This window comes from Rhinoderma darwinii, chromosome 1 (genome assembly GCF_050947455.1).
Source record: "Rhinoderma darwinii isolate aRhiDar2 chromosome 1, aRhiDar2.hap1, whole genome shotgun sequence".
Classification (NCBI taxonomy): domain Eukaryota; kingdom Metazoa; phylum Chordata; class Amphibia; order Anura; family Rhinodermatidae; genus Rhinoderma; species Rhinoderma darwinii.
Genome location: NC_134687.1, coordinates 534,944,418 through 534,964,633, shown reverse-complemented (window position 1 = coordinate 534,964,633; position 20,216 = coordinate 534,944,418). Strand labels below are relative to the sequence as shown.

Below are 20,216 nucleotides of genomic sequence, written 5' to 3'. Positions count from 1 at the left end.
AATTCTGTTTGTACAGTAACGGACCTAAATTTCTGACATGCAAGTCATTATTTTAGTCTGTAAATAGTACATTATTTTGTAAATGCTCCAAACATAAATAGTATACGTTTTTGCTTAACAGGCACTTAAAGGGAAGTTCCACCTTTGGAGTCACTTTCAATTTAGTGTGTCACAGGCAATATATTAAACATATACAGTGTGTTAAAACTTCTATATCATACTTTACTGTCCCTGTAAAGGCCGAGGCAACTTGGATCCAGCCTATATACCCTCATCGTTCTCTGAGTACCACCCTATCTCGATCACTCGAGTACCCACAATCTCCGTTTTTGTAATGCCTCTCCTTGTCTCTAAAATTTCCTTTTCAAGATATACACCACTTTCTTATCCTCAAAAACTTTAACCCACTTCTGACCAAAACTTGCTATTGTCTCCCCCACAAATGCTCTTTTTATAGCATCAGGCAACTATTGCTAACTCACTCCCCCACCTCTTGTATCCACCCCTTATTAACCACATCCATTTTTATCTAATAGGTCATTTATTTTTCAGCATAGAAGACATTATTAGGTCTTGCTTAAAGGAGCGAACAAATGTAACAGTAGCCCCACTGTAGACATCACCAAAGAGCAAACAACAAAAGCAACAGAAAGCAGCAAAAACTCCATGTTTGATATTGTCCTTATTGAGGTGACCACCCAATGTTGCATTGAAAAATGGTCTTTTACTGGTGGTTCTCTCAAAGACGAGGGAATAAGCGGTGGTCTTCTCACAGAGGTGTTTTTTTTTTTTGTTTTTTTTTTACAATAAGCTACAAAACCGCCTAACCTACGTCTTGCCTTATTTAAAACAGAGAATAAAATTACAAAGTGTGTGAGATAATTTCATAGCCTCCTATCCAACAACAGTGCAAATCTGGTGATCGAGTAAAATACAACAGTGGCAAAACCAAGACACAACCTTGATGTGTGAACTTGGCCTTAGTAATAAAATGCAGAAAATTTGCAGGCAATTTCCTACAATACCAATTGCAGAGGTAAAAACTCATTTAACTGTATGGAAGAGAGCATAGCAATGCACAGCTTCTTCTCTAGCTGAAATGATTTACCTTTCAATTTGAATTCCAGTACAGTCGCTCTCTTAGAGTCTTAATGTATAGCAAACCTTGTTTTTCATATAAATGCCAATTGAATTTGAAAATAAAAATAATGAAGTGACCGCAAGGCCATGCAACTGAGGTAAATATGGAAGACAGGAATAAATAGGTTTTTAATGACTGGCTATGACCAATTACTGAAACAATATAATGCATAATATTTGTATCAGAGCTATATGCACAGTCTTCTCATAATGAAGCTTTCTGAGCTATAATATCTCATGGTTGGGTTGTCAGAATTGGCAATTTATATTGGAAAAAAACCAAATAGTTTATAACATATTCGATGGAAAAATCAATCTTTATTCATTTTACCTCCTGCTCATAAAGGTTGGGATTTTGGTAATAGAATTAATATATTAGGGAATTAATGTAGCATTTGTTTTCCTTTGGCTCATCAAAATGAAATCTACTGAATGTGTTAATTACTTCTGAACATAGTATAGTAGTTTATTTAAGGCTTCAGAGCCTGTATGGTGGCACATGATGTGCTGCGTATGGTACAAAAAAAACTCCATATGATTCTCTAAAACACTGGAGCATAACTATAGGGGGTGCAGAGGTTGCACCCGGCCCCGAAGCCTGAGGGAGCCCAAATGGTCTTTTCCCCATATGAAAAGACCAGTACTATAAATGATGCATGATAGTTTGGCTGCCCTGTTACAGATTTTACTTTGGGCTCAAGAGCTTCAAGTTACGCCTCTAACTGGCATTATACGGAGGTATATTATGGGCCCATGAGTGCATGAGGGCTTACCAAAGGGGGAAACCAGAAATTAGTGGCAAAAAAGTTTAATGTCCTAGAAGACAAAAAAAAACAAATTAAAGCACATACTGGATTTTGCTAACATATGTAAAAAACAAAAATCTACTTGGATCTTTTTACTTTTGAAATGTATATCACCTTTAATATTCTTGTCTGATAGTACTGTAAATTAAAAAATAAGGCGCTCAGTTATCTTCCTGTATATTTTTCTTTTAAAGAAATTCCATAGCATTAAACAGATATTTCTGATATCAAAGATGACATGTAGAGCTCTAAGTTTGTAATATATTTTTCATTCAAATTCGGATAATGGGGGAAGGTGTATAGTTGCAGTGTTTATTGAGTAGGGATATGTACAGATGTAGTCAAGTTTATCTGGACTCTGATAACTTGCTGCAGCGTGATATCACACAACAAAAGCTATTAAAAAGTCATTGAAAAAGTTTCTTGGCTACATAGGTACATTCAAAACCATATACTGTATCTCTTGCAAATGCTGGTGTAGATATTATAGGAGAAAGCTAGAAAAACAATTCCACAAAGGAGGAAATGTTTCAAATTAAGGCAAGTAACATAAGGATACTGACTCAAAATACAACCATATTATTAGTAAGTTAGCATAACTCACTAAAAAAAGTTCAATCACAAATTAAGCTCTACTACATCTGCTATATAAGTACAATATGTACATAGAGACCTACCTCCATACAGCAGTGTATGGTATATAAAAATTGCTCCCTAAAACGTCCTCTTTCATCCGAAATGGTAAACACTTAACTAAACTTAAAATATTTAACATAGTATAATATATGTTTTTTTCATTTTTGTCTAATTTTTTTCAGAAATAAATTTACCCCACAAGATCCCTGGCATACACTAAAAAGGCTTCATGATTGTGTGATACTGTATTATTCTGCAGGTAAAAATACAAAGGCTAAGTGGGTCAAATAGTCCTTGTCATCTATGATTTGATATGAAAGAATTTCTTCTATTGAATCCAGAAGACGATGGCATAGAGTATGATTACAGGTATGTCAACCTCTATCCAGCTCTATCTATTCTGATATTGTTTTGCTTATTTAGGAGTAAAGACTGAAGAAAGACAGCGTAGAAGGAGGATTACGGCAGAAGGTCATAGGATGTAAAGACACTGATGATCAGACTCAAAGCAGAACAAAAAGGAATAACAAAGCAATAAATAGTAATGGTTATTTATAAGAAATTGAAAAGTATGATGTAAACAATTTAACTATGGGTTAATATCGACTTTTAGTTCTCATGCATAACTGTTCCAATACTGAAAGGTTCAGTGTTGAATTAAATGAAAGTAGTTTAGTAATTTTAGTATTGTATGTCATATTTCAGGGGAAAGATCTGAAAGAAAATATGCTTTACTACATTAACCGGTAAATAAACATGGAATAATTGAACCCCTTAAAGGGGTTGGCCAGGAAAAAAAATATTTACTAAAAAGTGTCCCCCAGCCATGGTTTACCTTCCCTAAAACCCCCTACATACTCTCTAACCAGTTTTTGTTTGATCTCAATCATCACTGCAGCTCTTTCTGTTTGTTTACATCCTTTGCTTCTGTTCCTGTCTGTTTCCTGTCTTGTAACCCACCATTCCCATGATCCCTTGCTGCATCTGAGGAGACAGCTTACATCCCCCTTCCCCCCTCCACAGCATCTCAGCTATTTGCATACTGCCACGCTCCTTTATGTTCACAAGTAATTCCCTGCTCTAATTACAGTCACCCAGCTCCCTGCACTGTCACACACACCCAGTAATAATCACATAGGGGTATGGGGGTTATATACAGGGATGATGGGGATTATATACAGGGATGATGGAAGTTATATACAGGAATGATGGGGTTAAATACAGGGATGTTGAGGGTAATACACAGGGATGTTGAGGCTATAAACACGGATGATGGGGTTATAAACACGGATGAGGATGTAATACACAGGGATGATGGGGGTTATACACAGGGATGATATAACTCCATCATACCTGTGTATTACCTCATCATCCCTGTATATAACCCCCATCATCCCTGTGTATAACCCCATGATCCCTGTGTATTACCTCATCATCCGTGTATTACCTCATCACCCCTGTATATAACCAGCATCATCCCTGTATATAACCCCATCATCCCTGTGTATTACCTTATCATCCCTCTGTATTACCTCATCATCTCTGTATATAACCCCCCTCATCCCTGTATATAACCCACCATCATCCTTGTGTATTACCTTATCATCCCTGTATATAGCCCCGATCATGCCTGTGTATTACCTCATCATCCCTGTATATAACTCCCATCATCCCTGTGTATTACCTCATCATCTGTGTATTACCTCATCATCCCTGTATATGACCCCCATCATCCCTGTATATGACCCCCATCATCCCTGTATATAACCCTGATCATCCCTTTTTATTACCTCATCATCCCTGTATATAACCCCCATCATCCCTGTGTATAACCCCCATCATCCCTGTGTATTACCTCATCATCTGTATATTACCTCATCATCCCTGTATATAACCCCCATCATCCCTGTATATTACCCCCATCATCCCTGTGTATTATCTCATCATCCCTGTGTATAACCCCCTTTCATCAATGTGTATTACCTCACCATCCCTGTATATAACCCCCATCATCCCTGTGTATTACCTCATTATCCCTGTATATAACCCCCATCATCCCTGTGTATTACCTCATCATCCCAGTATATAACCCCATCAATCCTGTGTATTACCTCATCATCCCTGTATATAACCCCCATCATCCCTGTGTATAACCCAGGGATGATGGGAGTTATAGTCAGGGATGACGGGGGTTATATACACGGATGATGAGGTAATACACAGGGATGATGAGGTTATACACAGCGATGATGTGGGTTATATACAGGGATGATGCGGGTTATATACAGGGATGATGAGGTAATACACAGGGATGATGGGGGTTATATACATGGATGATGGGGTAATACACAGGGATAATGGGGGTTATATACAGTGTTGATGGGGTAAGACACAGGGATGATGGGGGTTATGCACAGGGACGATGGGTGTTATAGTCAGGGATGATTGCCCCATCATTCCTGCATATAACCACCATCATCCCTGTATTTATATAACCCCTGAAATAACTGTATATACCATCAGGGGGGGGCGGCTCCGCGAGGGGGGGTGCGGGTGGGGGCTGCAGGGGGTGGGGGCCATGAGGGGCGGCATGGGAGATGAGAGGAGATGGGCAGGCAGTGCAGGAACTCCAAGATAGGAGGAGGGGGCGTGTACTATAACTGATGACGTTCCGTGTCTCTGCTCAGCCAGTACTTCATGTTGTGTAGAGACACGGCGCGTAATCAACTATGTTTACAGGTGGCGGGACCAGAGGAGGCGGAGTTCTGAAGAGCTCATGAAACATCCGCCCGGCCCACTGCCTGTAAATGTAGTTGATGACGCGCCGTGCCTTTCTCAGCCGGAAGTGCTGACTGACCAAGGACACGGAACGTCACAGGAAATGAAAAATGTATTCTCGTTATGTGGTCATGTGACCGCAGATCAGAATAGAGGGGCGGCATGGGAGATGAGAGGAGATGGGCAGGCAGTGCAGGAACTCCAAGATAGGAGGAGGGGGCGTGTACTATAACTGATGACGTTCCGTGTCTCTGCTCAGCCAGTACTTCATGTTGTGTAGAGACACGGCGCGTAATCAACTATGTTTACAGGTGGCGGGACCAGAGGAGGCGGAGTTCTGAAGAGCTCATGAAACATCCGCCCGGCCCACTGCCTGTAAATGTAGTTGATGACGCGCCGTGCCTTTCTCAGCCGGAAGTGCTGGCTGACCAAGGACACGGAACGTCACAGGAAATGAAAAATGTATTCTCGTTATGTGGTCATGTGACCGCAGATCAGAATAGAGTAACACTGCCACAGATAAACAGACATTATATTAGAAATTTACTTAAATATATCCAATTAAGTTAAAATATGAATAGAATTTATTCCTGGACAACCCCTTTAATGACCAGCCTATAGTAAACCTTGATGACCAAGCTATTTTTTTTTTTTTCGTTTTTCCATCGTCGCATTGCAAGAGCTATAATTTTTTTATTTTTGCTTTGACATAGCTGTATAAGGACTTATTTTTTGTGGGTCAAGTTGTATTTTTTAATAGCACCATTTGGGGTACATATAATTTATGTTTGTGGAGTTCCAAAAACCGGATTGATTTACTGTGTTGTGTGTGACAAAGTGGGGGGCCATTGTATGTGATATATGTATTGATTGCTTGCTTGCTACAAAGTTTGCAAAAGTGACATAATTTGTAACCTTTTTTTCCTTTGCAGTTTCCTGAGTAGCTGAGTAAGGGGGAGGGCTTAGCTGCTACCAGGTGGTATAAATCAGGCCTCACTACTCTGTAGAGCCTGCTCTGTGCCTTGAATAGCAAGTGGTTTGTATATTAAGTGGAGTTCCAAAAACCGGATTGATTTACTGTGTTGTGTGTGACAAAGTGGGGGGCCATTGTATGTGATATATGTATTGATTGCTTGCTTGCTACAAAGTTTGCAAAAGTGACATAATTTGTAACCTTTTTTTCCTTTGCAGTTTCCTGAGTAGCTGAGTAAGGGGGAGGGCTTAGCTGCTACCAGGTGGTATAAATCAGGCCTCACTACTCTGTAGAGCCTGCTCTGTGCCTTGAATAGCAAGTGGTTTGTATATTAAGTGGAGTTCCAAAAACCGGATTGATTTACTGTGTTGTGTGTGACAAAGTGGGGGGCCATTGTATGTGATATATGTATTGATTGCTTGCTTGCTACAAAGTTTGCAAAAGTGACATAATTTGTAACCTTTTTTTCCTTTGCAGTTTCCTGAGTAGCTGAGTAAGGGGGAGGGCTTAGCTGCTACCAGGTGGTATAAATCAGGCCTCACTACTCTGTAGAGCCTGCTCTGTGCCTTGAATAGCAAGTGGTTTGTATATTAAGTGGAGTTCCAAAAACCGGATTGATTTACTGTGTTGTGTGTGACAAAGTGGGGGGCCATTGTATGTGATATATGTATTGATTGCTTGCTTGCTACAAAGTTTGCAAAAGTGACATAATTTGTAACCTTTTTTTCCTTTGCAGTTTCCTGAGTAGCTGAGTAAGGGGGAGGGCTTAGCTGCTACCAGGTGGTATAAATCAGGCCTCACTACTCTGTAGAGCCTGCTCTGTGCCTTGAATAGCAAGTGGTTTGTATATTAAGTGGAGTTCCAAAAACCGGAGTTCAAAAGAGGAGTTAAAGCCCAAGTAAGTGCTCTTCTACTTCTTTATCTTTTTGGTTAACACCTGTTCGCTGTTTTTTTGTAACTGGGATAATGGACAGCAAGATTGGAGGTTTTCTTCAGTGCACAGTTTGCCATATGTATGCACGACTGGAGCCGGAGTTCCAGGGTGAATATCTCTGTGGCAGATGTGAGCATGTTGTTCACCTGGAAGCTCGTATTAGAGATCTGGAGGAGCAGAATGCAACACTGAGGAGGATAGACAATTTTGAACGGAGCTTGCTGCTCACAGAGCATGCAGTTAGTGGGTTACAACTGGAGGGTGAAGACATGGGTGAGCAGGATCAGGTAAGTAGCTGGGTTAATGTAGTTAGGGGCAGTAGAAAGGGGTCAAAGACAAGGAAGGCCGATCCGGTTTCTGACATTCCAGGCAAAATTGCCAAGTTGGGTGATGATGCGAGGGTGTCAGTCTCAGAAATGGCAGCCCTAGTGGATACTGATCTCCCTAACAGCCGGGAGAACAGCCCAGCTAGTAGTCGGCGGGATGGTAATGCAGGTAAGCCAAGACAATTGATAGTCGTAGGGGATTCTATAATCAGGAAGACGGATAGAATTATTTGTCGCCAAGACCACCTCAACCGAATGGTTTGCTGTCTCCCTGGTGCCAGGGTTCGGCATGTGGTGGAACGGGTGGACAAATTGCTGGGAGGGGCTGGTGATGATCCAGCTGTCGTGGTCCATGTCGGTACCAACGACAGAATAAATGGTAGGTGGAGGAGCCTTAAGAATAATTTTAAAGAACTAGGCTACAAGCTGAAGGGAAGGACCTCCAAGGTTGTATTCTCAGGAATACTGCCTGTGCCATGCGCATCACAGGAAAGACAGCGGGAGCTTAGGGAGTTAAATGCATGGCTGAAGTCTTGGTGTAGAGGAGAAGGATTTGGGTTCCTAGAGCACTGGGCTGACTTTTCATTGGGGTACAAACTGTATTCTGCAGATGATTTGCACCTAAATGGAAGGGGGTCCGCTGTGCTGGGGGAGAGAATTCTAGCTGGGGTGGCGGAGTATTTAAACTAGGGCTGAGGAGGGAGGTCAATGTAGAAAATAAAGGGGTAGCCAGGTTAGAGAGGGGTCAGACTATATTGGTGGGGGGAGAAACAGAATGTGGGGAGAGGACTAGACAACAGGATAAGGAGATCCTTTCGTTACAAAACATCAGTGTAAATAAAAAGGACCGATTAATGTCAAATCACATTTCTGATAATAAAAGTGAAAAACTGACAGGCAAGTTAAAGTGTATGTTCACAAATGCCAGAAGTCTAGCAAGTAAAATGGGGGAGCTGGAGGCCTTGATACTGGAAGAAAATATAGATATAGTTGGTGTTGCTGAAACATGGCTGGACTCTTCACATGACTGGGCTGTAAATCTACAGGGTTTTACACTTTTTCGTAAAGACAGGACAAATAGGAAAGGTGGTGGTGTATGTCTGTATGTGAGAAGTGATATGAAGGCGAGTGTGAAAGAGACAATAGTGGGTGAAGACTGTGAGGAGGTTGAAACCTTGTGGGTGGAACTAGAAAGGGAGGTAAACACTGAAAAAATTACTTTTGGTGTAATCTATAGACCCCCCAATATAACTGAGGAGATGGAAGTTCAGCTATATAAACAGATGGAGCGGGCTGCACAGACGGGTACTGTAGTGATAATGGGAGATTTTAATTTCCGGGATATTAATTGGTGTCATGGTTCAGCTTCAACTGCAAAGGGGAGACATTTCCTCAACCTGTTGCAGGAAAATTTTATGGGCCAGTTTGTGGAAGACCCGACTAGAGGTGAAGCTCTGTTGGATCTGGTCATTTCTAATAATGCAGATCTTGTTGGGAATGTCAATGTTCGTGAAAACCTCGGTAACAGTGATCACAATATAGTTACATTTTACCTATACTGTAAAAAACAAACGCAGGCTGGGAGGGCAAAAACATTTAATTTTAAGAAAGCCAATTTCCCCAGGATGAGGGCTGCAATTCAGGATATGGACTGGGAAGAACTAATGTCAAATAATGGAACAAATGATAAATGGGAGATTTTCAAATCTACTTTGAGTTATTATAGTGCAAAATTTATTCCTACAGGTAATAAGTATAAACGACTCAAATTAAACCCCACATGGCTTACACCTTCTGTGAAAGGGGCAATACATGACAAAAAAAGGGCATTTAAAAAATACAAATCTGAGGGTACAGCTGTAGCCTTTGTAAAATATAAAGAGCTTAATAAAATCTGTAAAAATGTAATAAAATTAGCAAAAATACAAAATGAAAGGCAGGTGGCCAAGGATAGTAAAACAAATCCTAAAAAATTCTTCAAGCATATAAATGCAAAAAAGCCAAGGTCTGAACATGTAGGACCCCTAGATAATGGTAATGGGGAGTTGATCACAGGGGATCAAGAGAAGGCAGAGTTACTAAATGGGTTCTTTAGCTCTGTATATACAACTGAAGAAAGAGCAGCTGATGTAGCCGGTGCCAGTGCTGTTAATATATCGGCTGATATACTGAATTGGATGAATGTAGAGATGGTCCAAGCTAAATTAAATAAAATAAATGTGCACAAGGCTCCGGGACCAGATGGGTTACACCCTAGAATTCTTAAAGAGCTTAGTTCAGTTATTTCTGTCCCCCTTTTCATAATATTCAGAGAATCTCTAGTGACTGGTATAGTGCCAAGGGACTGGCGCAGGGCAAATGTGGTGCCTATTTTCAAAAAGGGCTCTAGGTCTTCCCCGGGTAATTATAGACCAGTAAGCTTAACATCCATCGTGGGGAAAATGTTTGAGGGGCTATTGAGGGACTATATACAGGATTATGTGACAATAAATAGCATTATAAGTGACAGCCAGCATGGTTTTACTAAGGACAGAAGTTGTCAAACTAACCTAATCTGTTTTTATGAAGAGGTAAGCAGAAGTCTAGACAGAGGGGCCGCTGTGGATTTAGTGTTTTTGGACTTTGCAAAGGCATTTGACACTGTCCCCCATAGACGCCTAATGGGTAAATTACGGACTATAGGTTTAGAAAATATAGTTTGTAATTGGATTGAGAATTGGCTCAAGGACCGTATCCAGAGAGTTGTGGTCAATGATTCCTTCTCTGAATGGTCACCGGTTATAAGTGGTGTACCCCAGGGTTCAGTGCTGGGACCACTATTATTCAACTTATTTATTAATGATATAGAGGATGGGATTAATAGCACTATTTCTATTTTTGCAGATGACACCAAGCTATGCAATATAGTTCAGTCTATGGAAGATGTTCATGAATTACAGGCAGATTTAAACAAACTAAGTGTTTGGGCGTCCACTTGGCAGATGAAGTTTAATGTAGATAAATGTAAAGTTATGCATCTGGGTACCAACAACCTGCATGCATCATATGTCCTAGGGGGAGCTACACTGGCGGATTCACTTGTTGAGAAGGATCTGGGTGTTCTTGTAAATCATAAACTCAATAACAGCATGCAGTGTCAATCAGCTGCTTCAAAGGCCAGCAAGATATTGTCGTGTATTAAAAGAGGCATGGACTCGCGGGACAGAGATGTAATACTGCCACTTTACAAAGCATTAGTGAGGCCCCATCTAGAATATGCAGTTCAGTTCTGGGCTCCAGTTCATAGAAAGGATGCCCTGGAGTTGGAAAAAATACAAAGAAGAGCAACGAAGCTAATAAGGGGCATGGAGAATTTAAGTTATGAGAAAAGATTGAAAGAATTAAACCTATTTAGCCTTGAAAAAAGACGACTAAGGGGGGACATGATTAACTTATATAAATATATTAATGGCACATACAAAAAATATGGTGATATCCTGTTCCTTGTAAAACCCCCTCAAAAAACAAGGGGGCACTCCCTCCGTCTGGAGAAAAAAAGGTTCAAGCTGCGGAGGCGACAAGGCTTCTTTACAGTAAGAACGGTGAATTTATGGAATAGCCTACCGCAGGAGCTGGTCACAGCAGGGACAGTAGATGGCTTTAAAAAAGGGTTAGATAATTTCCTAGAACAAAAAAATATTAGCTCCTATGTGTAGAAATTTTTCCTTCCCTTTTCCCTTCCCTTGGTTGGACTTGATGGACATGTGTCTTTTTTCAGCCGTGCTAACTATGTAACTATGTAACTATGTAACTGTTATTAACTTTCTTTGGGGCGTAATAGAAGAAAACCCAGCAATTTCGCCACTCTTTTTTTGCGTCTTTAATTTACGCCGTTTACCGTGTAGTATAAATAACAACTTTATTCAGCAGTTTTTGTGTCTCCATATTTCAAGAGCCACAACTATTTTTATTTTGCCGCCGATGCAGCTGTATGAAGGCTTTTTTTTTTTGCGGGACGACTTGTAGTTTCCATTTTGCAGTACATGCGACTTTTTGATCACATTTTCTCACATTTTTTTAAGGCAGGATGAACAGAAAACATAAATTCTGGCATTATTTTTTATTGTATTTTTTACAGTGTTAGCCGAGCAGGTTAAATAACATCATAGCTTTATAATTCAGGTGGTTACGGACGCGGCGATACCAAATATGTGTAACTTTTTAACATTCTTTTTCACTTATTTATTTATTAATAACTTTTATTACACTTTTATTTTACTTTTTTACTAGTCCCACTAGGAGACTTCACTATTTGATCATCCAATCGCTTTTATAATACACTGCAATACTTCTGTATTACAGTGTATTTACTGCCTGGCCGTTTACAACGGATAGGCATCTACTAGGTCATGCCAGAGGCATGGCCTAGCAGGCATCCACCACAGGCAGACCTGGGGGCCTTTATTAGGCCCCCGTCTGCCATAGAAGACGCTGGCACACTGCGATCTCATAGCAGGGTGCCAAAGGTGTGAGAGAGAGCGCTCCCTCCAAAACCATTTAGATGCGGCGCTCACTATTAAGCGCCGCATCTAAGGGGTTAAACGGGAGAATTTCGATTCGCCCGCTCAAGCAGCGATGCCCCAAGTTCTCAGCTACCTCTGGTAGCTGAGAACAGGGAGTTTTAACTGCTCCCAGCACCACAGATTTATTCTGATGCAGCGCCGTGAAAAGGCGTATGCATCAGAATAAAGCCTGTTAGTGTCTGCCGTGAAAAGGCGTATTGGCGGTCACTAACGGGTTAAAGCTGTAGTCAACATGCACACGTCCGTTTTACGGCTCTGTAGAAACTCTAAATTGTATAGAGCCATAATACAGCACCGATATACGTACGTCTATGGGGACAAATTGTGCCTCCATATGTCTCTGATTTCATGCTCCAGCAAATAAAATGGTGTTTTCTGTCTTTTTACATACAGTAGAAAAGTTTTAGGCAAGGACAAACACAATAGCAAAAACACTTAGTTACAGAATTTGACAGTGTAGAATTTTGCAGAAATATTGAGCAGAAAAAAAAGCAGAAAAGAAACAGGTTGTGCTTAGAACCCATCCAACAACAGTTGTACACCAAAACCATATGCTGGTCACAGAGTCAAGCACTCAGTATGTATGCCTAGACTTATCATGACGTGTGCTTAGATATTTAAAATGGTTCCATATAGTATGCATATTTTAACCCCTTCCCGCCTCAGTATGTACAATTATGTCATGGGTAGGAATCGAGTAGCACGATTTTACAGCATCGCTTTAATCAGTCACCATGTCAAGTGACACAGTGACGGTGTCATTGACAGCAGCCAATCACTACTATCTGCTTGGGGACCAATCAGAGCAGTCCCGACCCAGCGATTGCTGTGATTAGTCAGTCAATGCTGCCTGAAAAATTGCAGTGTTTTTTCTTTTCAGCCCACGCTCTTAACTTTGCAGTTGAGTCTGTGTGGCAGTTAGAGAAGGAGCTTGTTCAGAGCAGAGCAGTTAGCTAAAAAAAATATTAGTGCTAATCTTACCCCCTGATCACTCCCATCATCTATGTCTGATCATCCCAATCATCTTTGTGATCAACCCCAAGTAATCATCTCCCTCTGTGATCTACCCTGTGACCCTGTGATCATCTCCACACCATCATCCCCCTTTGATCACCTCTTTGACAACTCTGTGATACCTTCATGTCATCGATCCCATCATCTTCCTGTAATCACCTCCCTTTGATCACCTCCGGAATTTTTAGTAAATAAACTGTAGGCTAGTTATTAATTTTTAGTGCATAAATTGTACACCAATTATCAAATTTTTATTTGTAAACCTGTAATTTTTTAGTACTATTTGTACGCCAGTTGATATAATGTCTTTTCTGGCAACTAGCGAGGATAACATATTTTTCTTCTTGTCATCCTCTTTATTGTCTAGACTCGGAACAATCCACGAGAAGGCATCCCAGGACTGCCACTAAAGTGGCCCCTGACCCCATATGGCTATTCCCTGACAATTTTATACTCAAAATCCCTGAGTTCACTGGGATTGGGAGTGGGGTCGGTCTTTACTTTCATAGCAACCTTTCTTGCTAAGGTATTGAGACAACATGCGATGGGGGCTCAATCATATGTTTGAGATACAACAGACTTTATTTGTACATTTCAGACATTGGATATACAGGAAAAATGTATTTTGGCGTCATGTGACGTTGTCAGTCTCTACACTAGTATAGATCATGAGAGGGGAATTGGCTCCGTGAGATGAGTGCTAAAGGACTCTTAGTATGACGAGGATGGTAGGAAATTTTTATTGTCACTATGCGAAATAGTTCTGAAATGCAATTACTTTTTATTTCAAGATAAATAGTTTGTACAATGTAGGGGTACTGAGATGGGGTCCAACGTGGCCCCTACATTGCTAATATTTTTATGACTCAGTTTGAGCAAGATTTTGTATACTCATCCAGATCTTTCCAATTTGTGAAGGGCTGGATGAGATACATAGATGACATATTCTTTGTATGGTCAAGGACAGAAGAGTGTCTCAATGAGTGGTTACCTTATCTCAATTGGATTGATGAAGAGTTACAGTTCACGCTGGTGTACTCTAGGGAAAGTATATTATTTTTGGACACCAGAGTCGGGCACAGATCTATATTAAACCAATGGATAGGAATAACACTTGAGATATGAAAATTGTCTTCCCGGACATATGATTGAGTCCCTACCATCCAGTCAATTACTACGTATTAGGTGAATAGCGGCTGAGGAAACAATAGTTGAGGAGCATTTCAATGGAATGTGCAGGCGTTTTACGGATTGGGGCTATCCTAAGAAGTTGGTCAATAGACACAAGCAAATAGTAAAAGCATGCACTAGAGAAAATGTACTATGAGATAGGAATAGGAATTTGACTAAACGCAATCCTAGAATTCCTTTTGTATCCACTAATACTGGTTTGAGCAGAAGGATTGAAAATGTACTTAAAGAGGATCTGTCACTAGTTTAGAAATGCCCAATCTCCTAGCTAATCTAATAGACACTGTCGCACTGATAATGCTAGTGAAAATTGTGTCCCAAAATGTTTATTATCCCCTTCCCGACCACCCCACGTAGATTAACGGGCTGCAGCACTGGTCCTTGTGCCTGCAGCCCGTTAATCTACGTGTGGTCCTAACATTGCACACAGGCGCTCCCCGCAGCCTGGCATCTCCCAGTACAGGCTGCTACAAGCAGCCTTAGTACTGGGGGAAAACATCAGGTCGGATCACAGCGGTGATCCGAATCGATTAACCCCTTAAATGTGACAGTCAATAACGACCGCCACATTTAAGTTGTTACAACAATATAGGCACCCCGCTACGCGATTGCAGGGGTCGATTGTTGCTATGGCAACCGGAAGCCTAACAAAGGACCTAATATGCCCCCTGTCAGTGTGAAACTGACAGGTATAATACCCTGCAATACATAAGTATTGCAGGGTATTATAACAACGATCCAAAAATTGGATTTTCAAGTCCCTAATGCGACTAAACATAAAAAAAAGTTAAAAAAGTTCCAAAAAAATTACAAAAGTAAAAAAGTAAAATTTCAAAATAATAAAATAAAAAAATCCCACTTTTTACCTTATAAACTCATTTATTATTAGAAAAAAATGAAAAAACAAAACCAAATAAACTATGCATAATTGGTATCGCCGCGTCCGTAACGCTATTTTTTGTTTAATTGAATAAATAGGGATCAATAAGTCGCATGTACTAAAAAATGATACCAATAAAAACTACCGTTTGTTCTGCAAAAAAAAGCCCTCACACAGCTTTCTTGATGGAAAAATAAAAAAGTTGTGACTCTTAGAATATGGCGACACAAAAACAAAATATTTTTTTAAAAAACGTGATTTTATCATGCAAACACCGTAAAATATAAAAAAAACTATATACATACACTACCGTTCAAAAGTTTAGGGTCACTTAGAAATTTCCATATTTTTCAAAGAAAAGCACAGTTTTTTTCAATGAAGATAACATTAAATTAATCAGAAATACACTCTATACATTGTTAATGTGTTAAATGACTATTCTAGCTGCAAACGTCTGGTTTTTAATGCAATATCTATATAGGTGTATAGAGGCCCATTTCCAGCAACCATCACTCCAGTGTTCTAATGGTACATTGTGTTTGCTAACTGTGTTAGAAGGCTAATGGATGATTAGAAAACACTTGAAAACCCTTATCCAATTATGTTAGCACCGCTGTAAACAGTTTTGCTGTTTAGAGGAGCTATAAAACTGAAAAGATTAATATGGGCAAAAGCACACAGACATTGGACAGAGGAAGATTGGAAAAAAGTGTTATGGACAGACGAATCGAACTTTGAGGTGTTTGGATCACACAGAAGAACATTTGTGAGACGCAGAACAACTGAAAAGATGCTGGAAGAGTGCCTGACGCCATCTGTCAAGCATGGTGGAGGTAATGTGATGGTCTGGGGTTGCTTTGGTGCTGGTAAAGTGGGAGATTTCTACAAGGTAAAAGGGATTTTGAATAAGGAAGGCTATCACTCCATTTTGCAACGTCATGCCATACCCTGTGGACAGCGCTTAATTGGAGCCAATTTCATCCTACAACAGGACAATGACCCAAAGCACACCTCCAAATTATGCAAGAACTATTTAGGGAAGAATCAGGCAGCTGGTATTCTATCTGTAATGGAGTGGCCAGCGCAGTCACCAGATCTCAATCCTATAGAGCTGTTGTGGGAGCAGCTTGACCGTATGGTACGCAAGAAGTGCCCATCAAGCCAATACAACTTGTGGGAGGGCCTTCTGGAAGCATGGGGTGAAATTTCTCCCGATTACCTCAGCAAATTAACAGCTAGAATGCCAAAGGTCTGCAATGATGTAATTGCTGCAAATGGCGCATTCTTTGACGAAACAAAGTTTGAAAGAGAAAATTATTATTTCAAATAAAAATCATTATTTCTAACCTTGTCAATGACATAGTTTCTAGTCATTTTGCAACTCATTTGATAAATATAATTATGAGTTTTCATGGAAAACACAAAATTGTCTGGGTGACCCCAAACTTTTAAACGGTAGTGTATGGTATCGCCGTAATCGCATTGACCCACAGAATAAATTAAATATGTCATTTATAGCGCACGGTGAACATCGTAAAAAAAAAGAATAAAAAAGAATAGAAGTTTTCACGGCCTAATTCCACTAAATTTAGCAAAAAAACTATTGGATCAAAATGCTCACTATACCCCTAGATAAATTCTTTTTAGGGATGTAGTTTCCCAAATGGGGTCACTTCTGGGGGATGTCCAATGATTTGGTCCCGCATGGGCTTTGCAAATGCGACATGACACTCGAAAACCAATCCAGCAAACTTGAGTTCCAAAAGCCAAATAGCGATCCTTCGCTCCTGAGCCCCGCCGTGTGTCCAAACAGCCGTTTATTACCACATGTTGGGTAATGCCGTAATCAGGAGAAATTGCTTTACAAATCTTGCGGTGCTTTTTCTTCTTCTTTTTTTAAAATAAATTCTTTATTTAAGTTTTTCTTTTAAAACATAGGAAGGGAGGGGTATGGAAGGAGTACAGAAAGGAGGGGAAGAGGGTTAGGAGTTACAAGGTTTACAAATACAAATTGTAATAAGAGAACAAAGGGTAAACTAACAATTGTCTTTGCTGATATGAGTTGAGATGTAGAATGGTATGACCTATTTTGTAGGAGACGGACACTTCACCGGTCACAAAAGACCAATGAGATCATCAGATTTTTGTGCTTTAATCGATCCATCCCAAATCGTGAAGTATTTATCTAGATTTTGTTCTATTGACCAATTCGTTTTTTCATAGGACTGTAGTAAACAAATGTCGTTATTCCATTCTGAAACATTCTCCAGTGACGAGCAATTATGGGTTTTGCTGTACTTAAGAAATACGGAATAATAGATTTAGGCCTTATTCACACAAACGTGTTTCACGCGCGTCGCACGGACCTATGTAACTCAATGGGGCCGTTCAGACAGTCCGTGATTTTCACGCAGCGTGTGCCCGCTGCGTAAAACTCACGACATGTCCTATACTTGGCCGTTTTTCGCGCATCACGCACCCATTGAAGTCAATGGGTGCGTGAAAACCGCACACGGCACACAGACGCAATTCCGTGTGCCGCGCGTTATTCGCGCTAAAGTTAAAGAAATGAAGTAAAAAGAAAAAGCACCACATTCTTTGCAGTTTCTAAGCATGTCATAAGGGTGCCATATGCGTGAAAATCACGCAGCCACGCACCATTCACTGATGACACACGGAACTGCAACGCGCGCAAAACGCTGTGTTTTTTGCGCGCGCAAAACGCACACGTTCGTGTGAATAAGGCCTTATGGTTTATAATCTGAAAGGACATATCAAGTTTAAGAATTACAAGTTCTAACGCCAAAGTGAGTTTTTTATTGAGAACCTTGTTTATGATCGTTTCTATCTTAGTCCAAAATGGTTTGATAAGGTTGCAATTAAACCAGATATGTGATATGGTCCCCGTTTCTTTCCTACAGCCCCAGCATATTGGGCCTTGGTTAGAATCAATTCTATTCAAGAGCTCTGGTGTCTTATACCAACGTGCCACTGATTTGTAATTTAGTTATTGAATCTTTGTGGAGCTAGAGTGAGAATGGGAATTATTCAAAATTCGATCAGTCTGTTCCTTAGCAGTTTTTACCAAGTTCTTTTTCCCACTTTGTTATAAATGAGGGTATTTCCTAATCACTAACAATAAGTTGGTAAAGTTTTGAAACCATCTTTTTAGGTAAAGTTCTAGTGGAATAAAAACTAGTGAATAAGTTTAGAGTATTTAAGTCTAGGATGTCAGGAGAAAAGTTCTTAACCCCTTAGCACACCTTGACGTAACTGTACGTCGAGGTGAGCAGTAAGTTCGCGCACCTTGACGTGCAGTTACGTCTGTGCTTTGACAGTTAACCGCCGTGCGGCGCTACACCGCAGCGGTGGTTAACTGTGCAGGGTGTCTGCCCTGCATTCCCCGTTGCCGATCAGCGGCCCATCGCCGCTGATTTCGGCAGTTAACCCCTTAATTGCGGCGTTCGATTTTGAACGACACAATTAAGGTGTTTAGCGCCGATCGGCAGCCCCCACGTGAAATCACGGGGGCTGGCGATGGTACCCATGGCAACCGGACGCCAGACAATGGCTTCCGGGCTGCCATGTACAGAAGCCTATGAGGAGCAGCCGGAGGGTGGTCGTCGTAGGCTTCCTGTCAATGTGACTGTTACGTCACAATGACAGTTGGAATGCATTACACTACGTGTGTAGTGTAATGTATTCCAGCAGCGATCAGAGCTGCAAGTCTAAGTGTCCCCTAGTGGGACAAGTGAAAAAAGTAAAAAAAAGAATAAAAATGTTTTAAAAAAAGTGTAAAAATAAAAGTTATAAGTGACATAAACATGAACTGCTTTTTTTTCCTATAATAAGTCTTTTATTATAGGAAAAAAATGAACATTTTTAAAAAAAGTACACATATTTGGTATCACCGCGTTCGTAACGACCCCGACTATAAAACTATAATATTATTTTTCCCGCACGGTGAACACCGCAAAAAAAATAAACGAAAAACAATGCCAGAATCACTATTTTTTGGTCACCACCCCTCCCAAAATATGCAATAAAAAGTGATCAAAAAGTTGCATGTACGGCAAAATAGTACCGATACAAACTAAAACCCGTCCCGCAAAAAACAAGCCCTTACACAGCTTTTTTGATTGAAAAATAAAAAAGTTATGGCTCTCAGAATATAGTGACACAAAAAATTATTTATTTTCTAAATAAGTTATTTTATTGCGCAAATGCTGCAGAACATAAAAAACCTATATACATATGGTATCGCCGTAATCGTACCTACCCGCAGAATAAAGTATAATGGTCATTTATAGCCCAGGGTAAACGCCGTAAAAAATAAATAAAAATCATTGTCAGAATTGATGGTTTTTGGTCACCTGGCTTGCCGAAAAATGGCATAAAAAGTGATCAACAAAATCGCATGTACCCCAAAATGGTACCAATGAAAATTACAGATTGTCACGCAGCTCCGGTGGTGAAAAAATAAAAAAGTTCTGGCTCCCAGAATATGGCGATGCAAAATGTTCAGTGTTCCAAAAGCGGATAAGATCGGGTGCAATTTATAAGTGCGACACTGGCCACATATCTGTGCATTATTATTTATTTACCCCATTATTATACCCTCTTATTATGCCCCTGATGTACTCTGCCCAGCCTACATGTGCCCCCACATTCTAAACTGAAATACCAGCAAAACGCCAGAGCTACTACCAAGAAAAATATGCGCTCCAAAAGCCAAATGGCGTCCCTCCCTTCTGAGCCCTACAGCATGCCCAAACAGCCGTTTACGTCCACCGATATGGCATCGCCATACCCGGGAGAACCCGGTTAATATTTTATGTGGTATTTGTGGCAAAAACTGGGCACAACATATAGTGCACTAAAATGGCACATCAGTGGAAAATTGTAATTTTCACTCTGCACTATCCGCCTGCGCATTAAACCCTTCGCGCACCATGACTTAATAGCATGTCGTGGTG

The 20,216-nt window shown here is 40.4% G+C and overlaps 1 protein-coding gene across 2 annotated transcripts in view; it reads right to left on the bottom strand.

Annotated features, from left to right (window-relative positions):
- Window positions 1–20,216, bottom strand: part of MCTP1 (multiple C2 and transmembrane domain containing 1) — an 857,273-nt gene that overhangs the window by 412,656 nt on the left and 424,401 nt on the right. The window lies entirely within an intron of this gene.